This window comes from Bombina bombina, chromosome 1 (genome assembly GCF_027579735.1).
Source record: "Bombina bombina isolate aBomBom1 chromosome 1, aBomBom1.pri, whole genome shotgun sequence".
In the NCBI taxonomy this organism is placed as follows: Eukaryota; Metazoa; Chordata; class Amphibia; order Anura; family Bombinatoridae; genus Bombina; species Bombina bombina.
In genome coordinates this window covers 162,265,370-162,279,076 of record NC_069499.1, presented here as the reverse complement: position 1 = coordinate 162,279,076, position 13,707 = coordinate 162,265,370, and positions in this window count along the sequence as shown.

Below are 13,707 nucleotides of genomic sequence, written 5' to 3'. Positions count from 1 at the left end.
GTCTGAGCCCATTGATATATTACACTATAATTGCTCTATGCACTTTGTTTTAGCTTTATTGAACAAAATACAGTTTCCGGCAGGATTCTTTCTGGAAGTAATATTGCCTATGGCTGGTATTGCATAATGAACGTGTGTTTGGTCAATGAAAGATTTTAGCTTTGCTTAATTTGAATGCTATGAACCCAGGATAGAGACAGGATTTCTAACAATTTGCCACTGCCAACCCAGATATAACCAGGACTCCCAGTGGGGGGTCTGACATCCGGACGTGTGGTGCATGGGGTATTAATCAGATAATAGATCCCTGTTAAATCACATTATCCGACTGCTGGCTTGTTATTTTTTTCCAGGCCAGAAGCAGTTTAGCTCTCGTTACTGCCAAGCTGTGGTAATTAATAAAACACCTTAATGAATGAGCACAAAGCTCTCTGTTTCTTTGGTGACATTTTAAGGAGGGCAGCCAGCCCTTGAGTTGCCAGTGTACACAACCACTGAATAAACCCATTCACTGCTAATATTTCAGGCTGCCGGGAGCCTCCACATTACTTTTAGAAAGCATGCAGTGCCTTTTTAATGTCTACAACATTAATCTGCATCCCTACTCCTTTTGCCATTGACACTGTCTGTAGTATAGCCCAAGTTGTCCAATTGCCAAGTCCTCTGTACATTCTGCCAATTACAGTTGGTATCATAACTGCCGACTGTCCGCAGTCCTGATTCCTAAGCCAAATGATTTCTTTTTCCTGACACCTGAAGTTGATGCTACAATTATCTGGTGTTCTAAGATGTAGTCTTTTCCTCTCTATTACCAAGTTTTAGGGTTGCTTGTAGAATTTTTCACTTGTGTCTATTTTTAGAAGTTTAGCATTTAGCTGACACAAGTCAGTATGTTTTGTTGGACACCTGAGAATATTATTTACTAGACAGAAGCAAAAAAAAGAATTCTGGAAGCTCAAAAGCTTCTTTCTCTTTCCATTTTTTTTCTTTTTCTGTAGTTTAACTCTTTATTATCACCACCCTGTAGTGTGTTGAATATATCACTATTCCTGTTGTTATTGTGGACCCACCACATGTTCCTCCTAGCTTCTCTTTAGGCTCTTAGGACAGCCCTCCCCTGACCCTTATGATTTTTTTTCACGGCATCACCTGCCTTCTATATTTTGTTCTTTTCCTTACTCACTTTTTTATCTCTTACTATTCCTTCACTTATTCTTTATAAGTGGCACACTAACAGTTATGTGCATGAGAAAAGGGGTTTATTGCGGCAGTTTGCGCGTGTTGTATGTAGCGCTCATTTTACAAGTTGAAAGCAAACACGATTGCTTGAGCGGAATTGAAATTAACGCGTCGGGATAGGGCAACCTTAGAGCTCTGGTTAACTGTTTTGTGAAAAAATACATTACAAAGTACAGTTACACTAATAGTAACACTATCTGATAAAAAATATTTAAAAGCAAATATTGAGCAAAAAAGTTATAAGGTTTCAAAGATATGAGGTCTCAAAAAAAAGGCAGGCAAAGGTCTTTAACATAGAAAAAACATACATATAAATGTCTAGATATGTATATATATATATATATATATATATATATATATATATATATAGAATATATATATATATGTTTATATGTGTGTTCAAATGTATTTATATGTGTATATATGTATTTACAGACATGTATACACATATACACCCATCAATACATACAGTATGTATACATATATAGACATATATAGAAGTGCATTGGAGCTATTTGTAGTTAAGTAGATGAAAACATAAAAAAGCATATTTATGCAATATTCATTTTTAATAAAGTGTTATACTAATTACTGTAAATATTTCACATTACAATGTTCTGCACAAAGCAGAATATGTTCTATGATTTTTTAAATAGATATTCCTTTATATATATATATATATATATATATATATATATATATATATATATATATATAAAACAAAAAAACATCAGATATATGTAGAAATGTGTATTTATGAATAAATAGAACATATTCTGATATGTGAAGAACATTGAAATGTGAAATACTAATATTTTCATGTTGGGTTAGCGCACATGAGAATATGCTATCAGGTTTACGTGAGTAGGGTATAAGATTCCCTCCGCCCACACCCCCTTTTTTTGCTCAGTTGACTTCTATGGTGAAATACCTTAAAGCATTCATCATATTCTAGCGTTGTCTTTTTGAACGCGTTGGGTTAGTGCAAGAGCAAAAACTTTTTAATTTCAACTTGTAAGATGAACTATTGTCAAGGTCATTACCCTGGCCGCTGTACTGAGTTATTGCCTAAGAATGTTCTTTTTTGCTGGTTCCTGAATGTCCCTGCTTCTGAAGCTTAGTATCCTCTGCTGTGATACCTGGGTATGCTTATCTTATTGCTGAGACCAAAGACCTCTGCTGTGATACTTGTGTATGCTTATCCTACTGCTGAGACCAAAGACATCTGCTGTGATACTTGTGTATGCTTATACTAGTGCTGAGACCAAAGACCTCTGCTGTGATACTTGTGTTTTAGGGGAGTTAGCACGCGTGAGGGAGCATTAAATACTGCTTCACTTGTCATCTGGCCTAAAATTTTACAGTGTAATTTTAAAATTAAAATAAATGCGATTGTTTACCACATAGTGCTCAGGATATGTTCCTTAACTGTTCTGGTATGCACTTTTTCCTCAGCATAACAGAAACAAATCAGTTCTGCAAGCAAAAAGGATTCTCAGAAAGTATAATCTCCTTTTACCTGTAGTTGTGTTATTTTTTTTCAATAGTTCATCTGGTAGAGCATTTAGTAAATTGATACATAATAAATACAAATATATAAATGCGAATGTTTCTGTTTCGAATATTGCATAATTTGAATATAACATTTAAAGAGAGCATTAGAAATACTATTACAAATATGTAGATTAAAAATGTTCCAATTCAAATAGGTTTTATGTTTAGTTTTTCAGCTTATTTCTCTTCTTTCTTCTTAATGTTTCTATGCAGAAAAATGCCTTCCATTATTAATATATCAATCCTAATGGTACATTGCAACACACAAGGTACAGTGGTGTCCATCAAGACGTGCAGTGGCTGTCAACTAGAAATTTTAAATTAAAGGGACAGTCTAGATCCAATACTTATCTTTACTATTACTTATTGTTACATACCAGAGAAGCATCTTGCAATGTGTTCCACATCTATAAGTGTGTAAGAAGTACATGAAACTATTAATAAATCATAGTTTGTTAGCAACCAAAAATGCCAGAAAAGCTCCGCCCACAGCTTTCTTTTTGTCCAGTTAGCTGTTTACTTGTATGACAGTTTAAGCAGTGCACATTTAATATTTTTTAAGTTAGCTATTTCAAATTGCACATGCAAAAATCAGCTTACTTAAGAGTCAATCGTGACTGGGGAAACTTAAGATACCAAAATAGGTGGGCGGATTTTGGCAGCAATTTTGGCTCCTAACAAACGATGAATATTTAAAGGGACAGTCTACACCAGAATTTTTATTGTGTAAAAAGATAGATAATCCCTTTTTTACCCATTCCCCAGTTTTGCATAACCAGCACTGTTATATTAATATATGTTTTACTTCTTTGATTAGCTTGTATCTAAGCCTCTGCAGACTGCTCCCTTATCTCAGTGCTTTTGCCAGACATACTCCTAGATTTAGTATGTATACATATATAGACATATATAGAAGTGCATTGGAGCCCTTTGTAGTTAAGTAGATGAAAACATAAAAAAGCATATTTATGCAATATTCATTTTTAATAAAGTGTTATACTATGTAATTACTGTAAATATTTCACATTCCAATGTTCGCACAAAGCAGTGCAGTGTTAGGTTTAATTGTAACTTAGGTTAGGATTTATTTTACAGGTAATTTTGTAATTATTTTAACTAGGTAGCTATTAAATAGTTAATAACTATTTAATAGCTATTGTACCTAGTTAAAATAAATACAAAGTTGCCTGTAAAATAAATATAAATCCTAAAATAGCTACATTATAATTATTCATTATATTGTAGCTATATTGGGGTTTATTTTACAGGTAAGTAATTAGTTTTAAATAGGAATACTTTAGTTAATAAGATTTAATTTATTTAGTTAGATTAAAATTATATTTAATTTAGGGGGGTGTTAGGGTTAGGGTTAGATTTAGCTTTAGGGGTTAATACATTTATTAGAGTAGCGGCGAGGTCCGGTCGGCAGATTAGGGGTTAATACTTGAAGTTAGGTGGCGGCGACGTTGGGGGGGGGGCAGATTAGGGGTTAATACTATTTATTATAGGGTTTGCAAGGTGGGAGTGTGGCGGTTTAGGGGTAAATAACTTTATTGGAGTAGCGGCGAGGTCCGGTCGGCAGATTAGGGGTTAATAAGTGTAGGTAAGGTAGCGGCGATGTTTGGGGGGCAGATTAGGGGTTAATAAATATAATATAGGTGTCGGCGATGTTAGGGGCAGCAGATTAGGGGTACATAGGTATAATGTAGGTTGCGGCGTTGTCCGGAGCGGCAGATTAGGGGTTAATAGTATAATGCAGGTGTCAGTGATAGCAGGGGCGGCAGATTAGGGGTTAATGAGTGTAAGGTTAGGGGTGTTTAGACTCGGGGTTCATGTTAGGGTGTTAGGTGCAGACTTAGAAAGTGTTTCCCCATAGGAAACAATGGGGCTGCGTTGGGAGCTTAACGCTGCTTTTTTGCAGGTGTTAGGTCTTTTTTTCATCCCAAACTGCACCATTGTTTCCTATGGTGGAATCATGCATGAGCACGTTTTGCCAGCTTACCGCTACCGTAAGCAACGCTGGTATTGAGGGTTGAAGTGGCGGTTCATTCGGCTCAACGCACCCTTTTTGGAGCTTAACGCAGCCCTTCAGACAACTCTAAATACCAGCGTTGTCTTAAGGGTGCGTTGGGAAAAAAAACTGCGTTAGCTACGCAGGTCTTTACCGACAAAACTCTAAATCTAGCCGATACAGTTTAGCCAATCAGTGCAGACTCCTAAATAACTCCACGGGAGTGAGCACAACGTTGTCTATATGACCCACATGAACTAGTACTGTCTAACTGTAAAAAACTTTCAAAATGCTCTGAGCTAGGAGGCGGTTTTCAACGGTTCAGAAATCAGTTTGAGCCTACCTTAGTTTAACTTTTCAAAAATACCACCAAGGAAACAAAGCAAATTTGATGATAAAAGTAAATTGGAAAGTTGTTTAAAATTGCATGCCCTATCTGAATCATGAATTTTTTTTGTTGACTAGACTGTCTCTAGTAAATGCTTCATGTACTTCTTACAAACTTATAGATCTGGGACCAGTTGCAGGATGTTTCTCGGGTATTAGGGATGGGCGAATGTGCTAAAAGTGTAATTCATTTGGTAGAAAGAATAGTCCTGTGGACATTGGTTTTGGACAATCGAATATTGATAAGAATTCAGTAATTGAATGTTATTTTTGGTTTTCGAATGTTACTTTACTTTGCGAATGTTCATAATTAGATCGAATGTCCACATTCGAAATTTCAAATGTAACATTCGATTTAACAAATACTATTGAGATGTTCAATAGTTCATGTGGTAGCGAATTTAGTAAATTGATACATAATAGATACAAATATATCAATTCTAATGTTTTTGTTTCCAATGTTGCATATTTTGAATATTACATTTAAAGAGAGCATTAGAAATACTATTACAAATATGTAGATTCAAAATTTCCAATTCAAATATTGTATAATTCTAATCTAATTATTAGGAAAATTCAAATAGAATATTACATTGAAAGAAAGCAGTAGAAATAATATTACATTAAACAAATGTTAGAATGTTGTACAAGCATTCGAAATTTGAAACGATCAAACATGTTAAAAATCATTTTTTTTCCCAAATGTTGCCCATCCCTTTCTGGTATGTAACAAGAAGTAATCAAAATGATGTATTGGGTCTAGACTGTCCCTTTATTCTTATCATATTTGCAGTAGAGCAGGGCTTTTATGGTTATTGACTGTTAAAAAGATAACTGTTACAAATTACAACGGTTCCATAGAAAAATAACACTGGCATGCATAGGGAACTTAAAAAAAAAAAAAAAAAAAAAAAAAAAAAATGAGAAAGAACAACTTTTTTTTATTTTTTTTATTTCTTGTTTCTTTATTTTTTCAAATATAACATTACATCAAATACATTGTAAATAAAAGAAGGCATAGAGTCACAGCTATTTGGTTCACATAATAAATAGTTCCAGCCCATGACATTAAAGAGATAGTCCAGTTGTAGTAGGTCCAATAATATCCGGGTCAGGAGAAAAGTGAGTCTCTTTATGACCTATTCCAAGGCTGTATGAGTATTCAAAGAGTAAGCAAACAAAAAAACAATATTACAAAACTTTCAGGGATTAACAGTGTAAACATTTCAGAAAAAAAAACCCTATTGTAACATTATATGTCTGAGAATAATTAGATAAGTAGACTTTAATCAGAAAAAGGACATGTCAGGAACCCATTTTCACATTAATTCGATAAGATGGCTGCGAATCCCTCCTTTTATAAAGATATTGTTCCCAAAGGAACATCATGTCTTGGAAAAAATCCATACGGCCCACCCTAAAATAATAATATCTCTCTAGAATCAGAGTGTTTTTTACTAGCTCAGTCCATTGGGCAATAGTAGGTAACAGAGGGCTTTTCCACAATTTAGGTATGAGCCGCTTGGCCGCATTTATCAAAATCTGATAGAGTTGTCTCCTAATTTTACATGGAATGTTAAATAATGCATTAAATAAAATTATTTCTGGGGAAAGGTCAAATTGGACAGCTTTTATATGACATGCTAGTGAATGGATTTGGGCCCAAAAGGCCTTTATTCCCTCGCATTCCCACCAGATATGATACATAGTGCCCACCTGTCCACAGCCTCTCCAACATCTATCATTGGCATTTTTAAACATGTATTTTAGTCTACTGGGAGTCAAGTACCATCTAGTCGTGATTTTTAAGTTAGTCTCCAAGCCTGCTGCAGAATGAGCTGATTGAGCTGTGGCCTTAAACCATGAAGACCACTGTTTAGTGGAGAAGTTTAAATGCATTTCCTTCTCCCATTTGAGAGTATAATTTGGTAGCAGGGGATAATGGGATTTAAGAAGGCATCGATACATTAAGGATACAACTTTTTCTGGATGCTGTGTTGATGTGCAAAGAGACTCAAACACTGTTAATTGTCTCAGCATATCCTTATTTAACCTATGCGTGGCCAAAAAATGTCTTACCTGGTGGTAATATGACCAAGAGTTAAATGGATACAGATCCCTCTCTAACAATGGCCTAGATTTGGAGTTTGGCGTTAGCTGTGAAAACCAGCGTTAGAGGCTCCTAACGCTGGTTTTAGGCTACCTCCGGTATTTGGAGTCACTCAAAATAGGGTCTAACGCTCACTTTTCAGCCGCGACTTTTCCATACCGCAGATCCCCTTACGTCAATTGCGTATCCTATCTTTTCAATGGGATCTTTCTAACTCCGGTATTTAGAGTCGTGTCTGAAGTGAGCGTTAGACATCTAACGACAAAACTCCAGATGCAGGAAAAAAGTCAGTAGTTAAGAGCTTTCTGGGCTAACGCCGGTTTATAAAGCTCTTAACTACTGTACTCTAAAGTACACTAACACCCATAAACTACCTATGTACCCCTAAACCGAGGTCCCCCCACATCGCCGACACTCAATTAATTTTTTTTAACCCCTAATCTGCCGACCGCCACCTACGTTATACTTATGTACCCCTAATCTGCTGCCCCTAACACCGCCGACCCCTATATTATATTTATTAACCCCTAACCTGCCCCCCACAACGTCGCAGCCAGCTACCTACAATAATTAACCCCTAATCTGCCGACCGCAAAGCGCCGCCACCTACGTTATACTTATGTACCCCTAATCTGCTGCCCCTAACACCGCCGACCCCTATATTATATTTATTAACCCCTAATCTGCCCCCCTCAACGTCGCCTCCACCTGCCTACACTTATTAACCCCTAATCTGCTGAGCGGACCGCACCGCTATTATTATAAAGTTATTAACCCCTAATCCGCCTCACTAACCCTATAATAAATAGTATTAACCCCTAATCTGCCCTCCCTAACATCGCAGACACCTAACTTCAATTATTAACCCCTAATCTGCCGACTGGAGCTCACCGCTATTCTAATAAATGTATTAACCCCTAAATCTAAGTCTAACCCTAACACTAACACCCCCCTAAATTAAATATAATTTAAATCTAACGAAATTAATTAACTCTTATTAAATAACTTATTCCTATTTAAAGCTAAATACTTACCTCTAAAATAAATCCTAATATAGCTACAATATAAATTATAATTATATTATAGCTATTTTAGGATTTATATTTATTTTACAGGTAACTTTGTATTTATTTTAACCAGGTACAATAGCTATTAAATAGTTAAGAACTATTTAATAGCTAAAATAGTTAAAATAATTACAAAATTACCTGTAAAATAAATCCTAACCTAAGTTACAATTAAACCTAACACTACACTATCAATAAATTAATTAAATAAAATACCTACAATTGCCTACAATTAACCTAACACTACACTATCAATAAATTAATTAAATACAATTCCTACAAATAAATACAATTAAATAAACTAGCTAAAGTACAAAAAATAAAAAAGAACTAAGTTACAAAAAATAAAAAAATATTTACAAACATAAGAAAAATATTACAACAATTTTAAACTAATTACACCTACTCTAAGCCCCCTAATAAAATAACAAAGCCCCCCAAAATAAAAAAAATGCCCTACCCTATTCTAAATTACTAAAGTTCAAAGCTCTTTTACCTTACCAGCCCTGAACAGGGCCCTTTGCGGGGCATGCCCCAAGAAATTCAGCTCTTTTGCCTGTAAAAAAAACCATACAATACCCCCCCAACATTACAACCCACCACCCACATACCCCTAATCTAACCCAAACCCCCCTTAAATAAACCTAACACTAAGCCCCTGAAGATCATCCTACCTTGTCTTCACCTCACCGGGTATCACACCGATCCGTCCAGAAGAGCTCCTCCGATGTCCTGATCCAAGCCCAAGCGGGGGGCTGAAGAGGTCCATGATCTGGCTGAAGTCTTCATCCAAGCGGGGCAGAAGAGGTCTTCCATCCGATTGAAGTCTTCATCCAAGCGGCATCCATCCGGAGCGAAGCGGCAGCATCCTGAAGACCTCCGACGCGGAACATCCATCCTGGCCGACGACTGAACGACGAATGACGGTTCCTTTAAATGACGTCATCCAAGATGGCGTCCCTCGAATTCCGATTGGCTGATAGGATTCTATCAGCCAATCGGAATTAAGGTAGGAATTTTCTGATTGGCTGATGGAGTCAGCCAATCAGAATCAAGTTCAATCCGATTGGCTGATCCGATCAGCCAATCAGATTGAGCTCGCATTCTATTGGCTGATCGGAACAGCCAATAGAATGCGGGCTTTGTTATTTTATTAGGGGGCTTAGAGTAGGTGTAATTAGTTTAAAATTGTTGTAATATTTTTCTTATGTTTGTAAATATTTTTTTATTTTTTGTAACTTAGTTCTTTTTTATTTTTTGTACTTTAGCTAGTTTATTTAATTGTATTTATTTGTAGGAATTGTATTTAATTAATTTATTGATAGTGTAGTGTTAGGTTAATTGTAGGCAATTGTAGGTATTTTATTTAATTAATTTATTGATAGTGTAGTGTTAGGTTTAATTGTAACTTAGGTTAGGATTTATTTTACAGGTAATTTTGTAATTATTTTAACTATTTTAGCTATTAAATAGTTCTTAACTATTTAATAGCTATTGTACCTGGTTAAAATAAATACAAAGTTACCTGTAAAATAAATATAAATCCTAAAATAGCTATAATATAATTATAATTTATATTGTAGCTATATTAGGATTTATTTTACAGGTAAGTATTTATCTTTAAATAGGAATAATTTATTTAATAAGAGTTAATTAATTTCGTTAGATTTAAATTATATTTAATTTAGGGGGGTGTTAGTGTTAGGGTTAGACTTAGCTTTAGGGGTTAATACATTTATTAGAATAGCGGTGAGCTCCAGTCGGCAGATTAGGGGTTAATAATTGAAGTTAGGTGTCGGCGATGTTAGGGAGGGCAGATTAGGGGTTAATACTATTTATTATAGGGTTAGTGAGGCGGATTAGGGGTTAATAACTTTATTATAGTAGCGCTCAGGTCGGGTCGGCAGATTAGGGGTTAATAAGTGTAGGCAGGTGGAGGCGACGTTGTGGGGGGCAGATTAGGGGTTAATAAATATAATATAGGGGTCGGCGGTGTTAGGGGCAGCAGATTAGGGGTACATAGGGATAATGTAAGTAGCGGCGGTTTACGGAGTGGCAGATTAGGGGTTAATAATAATATGCAGGGGTCAGCGATAGCAGGGGCGGCAGATTAGGGGTTAATAAGTGTAAGGTTAGGGGTGTTTAGACTCGGGGTACATGTTAGAGTGTTAGGTGCAGACGTAGGAAGTGTTTCCGCATAGCAAACAATGGGGCTGCGTTAGGAGCTGAATGCGGCTTTTTTGCAGGTGTTAGGTTTTTTTTCAGCTCAATCAGCCCCATTGTTTTCTATGGGAGAATCGTGCACGAGCACGTTTTTGAGGCTGGCCGCTTGCGTAAGCAACTCTGGTATCGAGAGTTGAAGCTGCGTTAAATATGCTCTACGCTCCTTTTTTGGAGCCTAACGCAGCCTTTATGTGGACTCTCAATACCAGAGTTATTTTTATGGTGCGGCCAGAAAAAAGCCGGCGTTAGATTTTCGGGTCGTTACCGACAAAACTCCAAATCTAGCCCAATGTGTCTCTCGAGGCCACTTGCCCCTGTGACAGTAATAAATATATAGGTAGAAATTCTATAAGTGACTGTGTTGAAGTTTCATTAATTGGTGCCTTCTGCAGATTAACAAGGAACTCTCTATTGGGATGTAGAATTGTCAATGGTGAATAAGTTGTAGTAATTGAGCAGAATTTGCTTCTCAGCAGTAGCCAATCGGACCATGTTTCTTTTAAAATTGGGTAAATATCTAATATTTCCCATGGCGGTTTTTGTGGGGCCCAGCATAGGCAGCCCATATGGGGAGTGTCAATCAGTTGTGCCTCTAAATGAACACATCTCTTATAGGAGCTCTCCTCCTGCCTACACCAGTCTATTACACGATTTAAAGATGAAGCTTGCTTATATAGGAAGAGATTGGGCACTCCCAACCCTCCTTCCTCTCTGTGTGTGTACATAGTGCTTTTCGCTATCCTAGGCGGCCTGCGATACCATATGTACGCATCCATGATAGATTGTAATTTACCTATATGTCTTCTGGTGCCAGGCAATGGGAGGGCCTGTATAATATAGAGAGCCTTTGGCAGAAGGGTCATCTTAGCCGCCGCCTCTATTCTGCCCAGCCAAGAGATATTTTTTGGAAGCCAGGAGGAGGTCAAACTGGCAAATTCCTCAACTAGTCTTCCATAGTTCAGTTTACGGAGGTCTTCCAAATTTAACGATAGGAAAACCCCTAGATATTTGAGGGCACGAGTCTGGATTCTATATGGGTGTTTTTGGTTCAGTCTCAAAATGTCATTAGCTGATTATTGGGAGTTTGACTTCTCCAAAGGCTTTTAATTCTTGTTGTACTACTGGCAAGGATTGATCTGCGCCGACAGTGTCATCAAGACATCGTCGGCAAACAGTGGGGTTAGAATACAGAGCTAAAATTTTATTTATAAATTTATCAGGAAAACCAAATTTTAGAAGGGTTGCCTGGAGATAGGTCCAATCTAACCTATCGAATGCTTTTTAAGCATCCGTGGATAAAAGCACTGATGGGGTTTTTGAGTATTTTACATAATCCATCAAGTAGAGGGCTTTACATATATTATGTCTAGCCTCACGCTGTGGGACAAAACCAACTTGGTCATGGTGAATTAAATTTGGGAGGAGTGTATTAATTCTAGTAGCTAATATCTTGGCATATATTTTCAAGTCAACGTTGAGCAGGGATATAGGCCTAAAATTTGCCGGGGAGGTTGGGGGTTTACCAGCTTTTGGAATAACCGAGATGTGCGCTTGCATCGTGTCTGGAATGTGGTTTGAATCAGAAATGCAATTAAATAGACCAAGAAGGTACGGGGTAAGCTGCGACTTAAAGATTTTACAATATTTATTTGAGAAGCCTTCTGGACCAGGGGCCTTGTCTGGCTTTAAAACTTTTATAACATCTAAGATTTCCTCACTCCTAATAGGGGAATTTAGAAAGTCTCTTTCTCTAGATGTCAGCCTAGGGAGTTTCAAGTTATGAAGATACTTGTCACATAGTTTCCTATGAGTTTCAGCTTGTCTGCTAGGGAATAGGTTATATAACTTATGATAAAATGTTTGAAAGGATTTGCCTATAGATTTTGTGTCCTCTATCGTCGCTCCTTGCGGTGAGATCAGAGAATGTATATAGGATTGCAACCTTTGTTTTTTTAGTGCCCTAGCTAACATTTTGCCCGACTTATTACCCTCCCCATAATACTTCTGTTTTAAATATAATTGGTGACGTTGAGATTCTATTTGTAGATGTTGAGATAGGGTCTTACGCTTTGCTTCTAAGGCTGCAAGCAGAGACTGGTCTTTAGGATTTAGTTTTAAGAGGTAATCTGCTTCTCAGACTTCTTGCGCCAATTTAGTGTAAGTTATTAAGGATTGCTTATTTCTGAAGGCCTTAATCTTAATAAACTCATCCCTTATAAAAGCTTTGTGCGCTTCCCAAATTGTTGTGGGGTTGAGTTCTGGGAGGTTATTAAGGGAAAAGTACATATCCAACTGTTTGCTTATTTTGTCTAAGGTCTGTGGGTCCGATAACAATGAGTCATCAAGTCTCCAAGTGAAGGGTTTAATTGGAATTGAGGGCCATATCACGGAACACTCTACCGCGGAATGATCCGACCATGTCGTATGTTTTATATAGGAATTTTTAACTAAAGATAATGCCAAGTGGTCTACTAATATATAATCAATCCTAGAATGGCTTCTTTGCGGATTGGAGAAAAAAGTATAATCTTTTGTGCTCGGATGGAGATATCTCCAAGCATCATGGAGTGTCATAGATTTCATATCTCTCCATATAGAAGAAAGCATTTTATGGTTAGCCTTAACATTAGGATTCAAACTATCTAGGCCTGGGTCTAAAGCAATGTTTAGGTCCCCCGCAACAATGAGAGGGCCTTTGTGAATATCAATAACCTTAGTAGTGATTTGAGAGATAAAAGTCTCCTGGTTAACATTGGGGGCATAGAGGTTAACTATAGCAACAGGTTTGCCGAACAGCAAACCCACTACACCCAGGTCTCTGCCTTCTTTATCTTTTTCAATTTGTAAGAGTTTAAACGAAATAGATTTATGGATAAAGAGACTTACTCCATTCGTTTTAGCTACATTAGTGCTATGATAGTGCTATGGGTAATGTGAAGAAAAATATTTAGGAATTGAATGGCCCTTAAAATGAGTTTCCTGTAACATTAATATATGACCCCCTCTCCTACGTAAATCTCGTAGAGCCAAACTCCGTTTATTAGGACAGTTAAACCCTTTAACATTCTGCGTAATGATTTGAATTTTTTGTTGTGACAAAGACATCTTAGCTATAT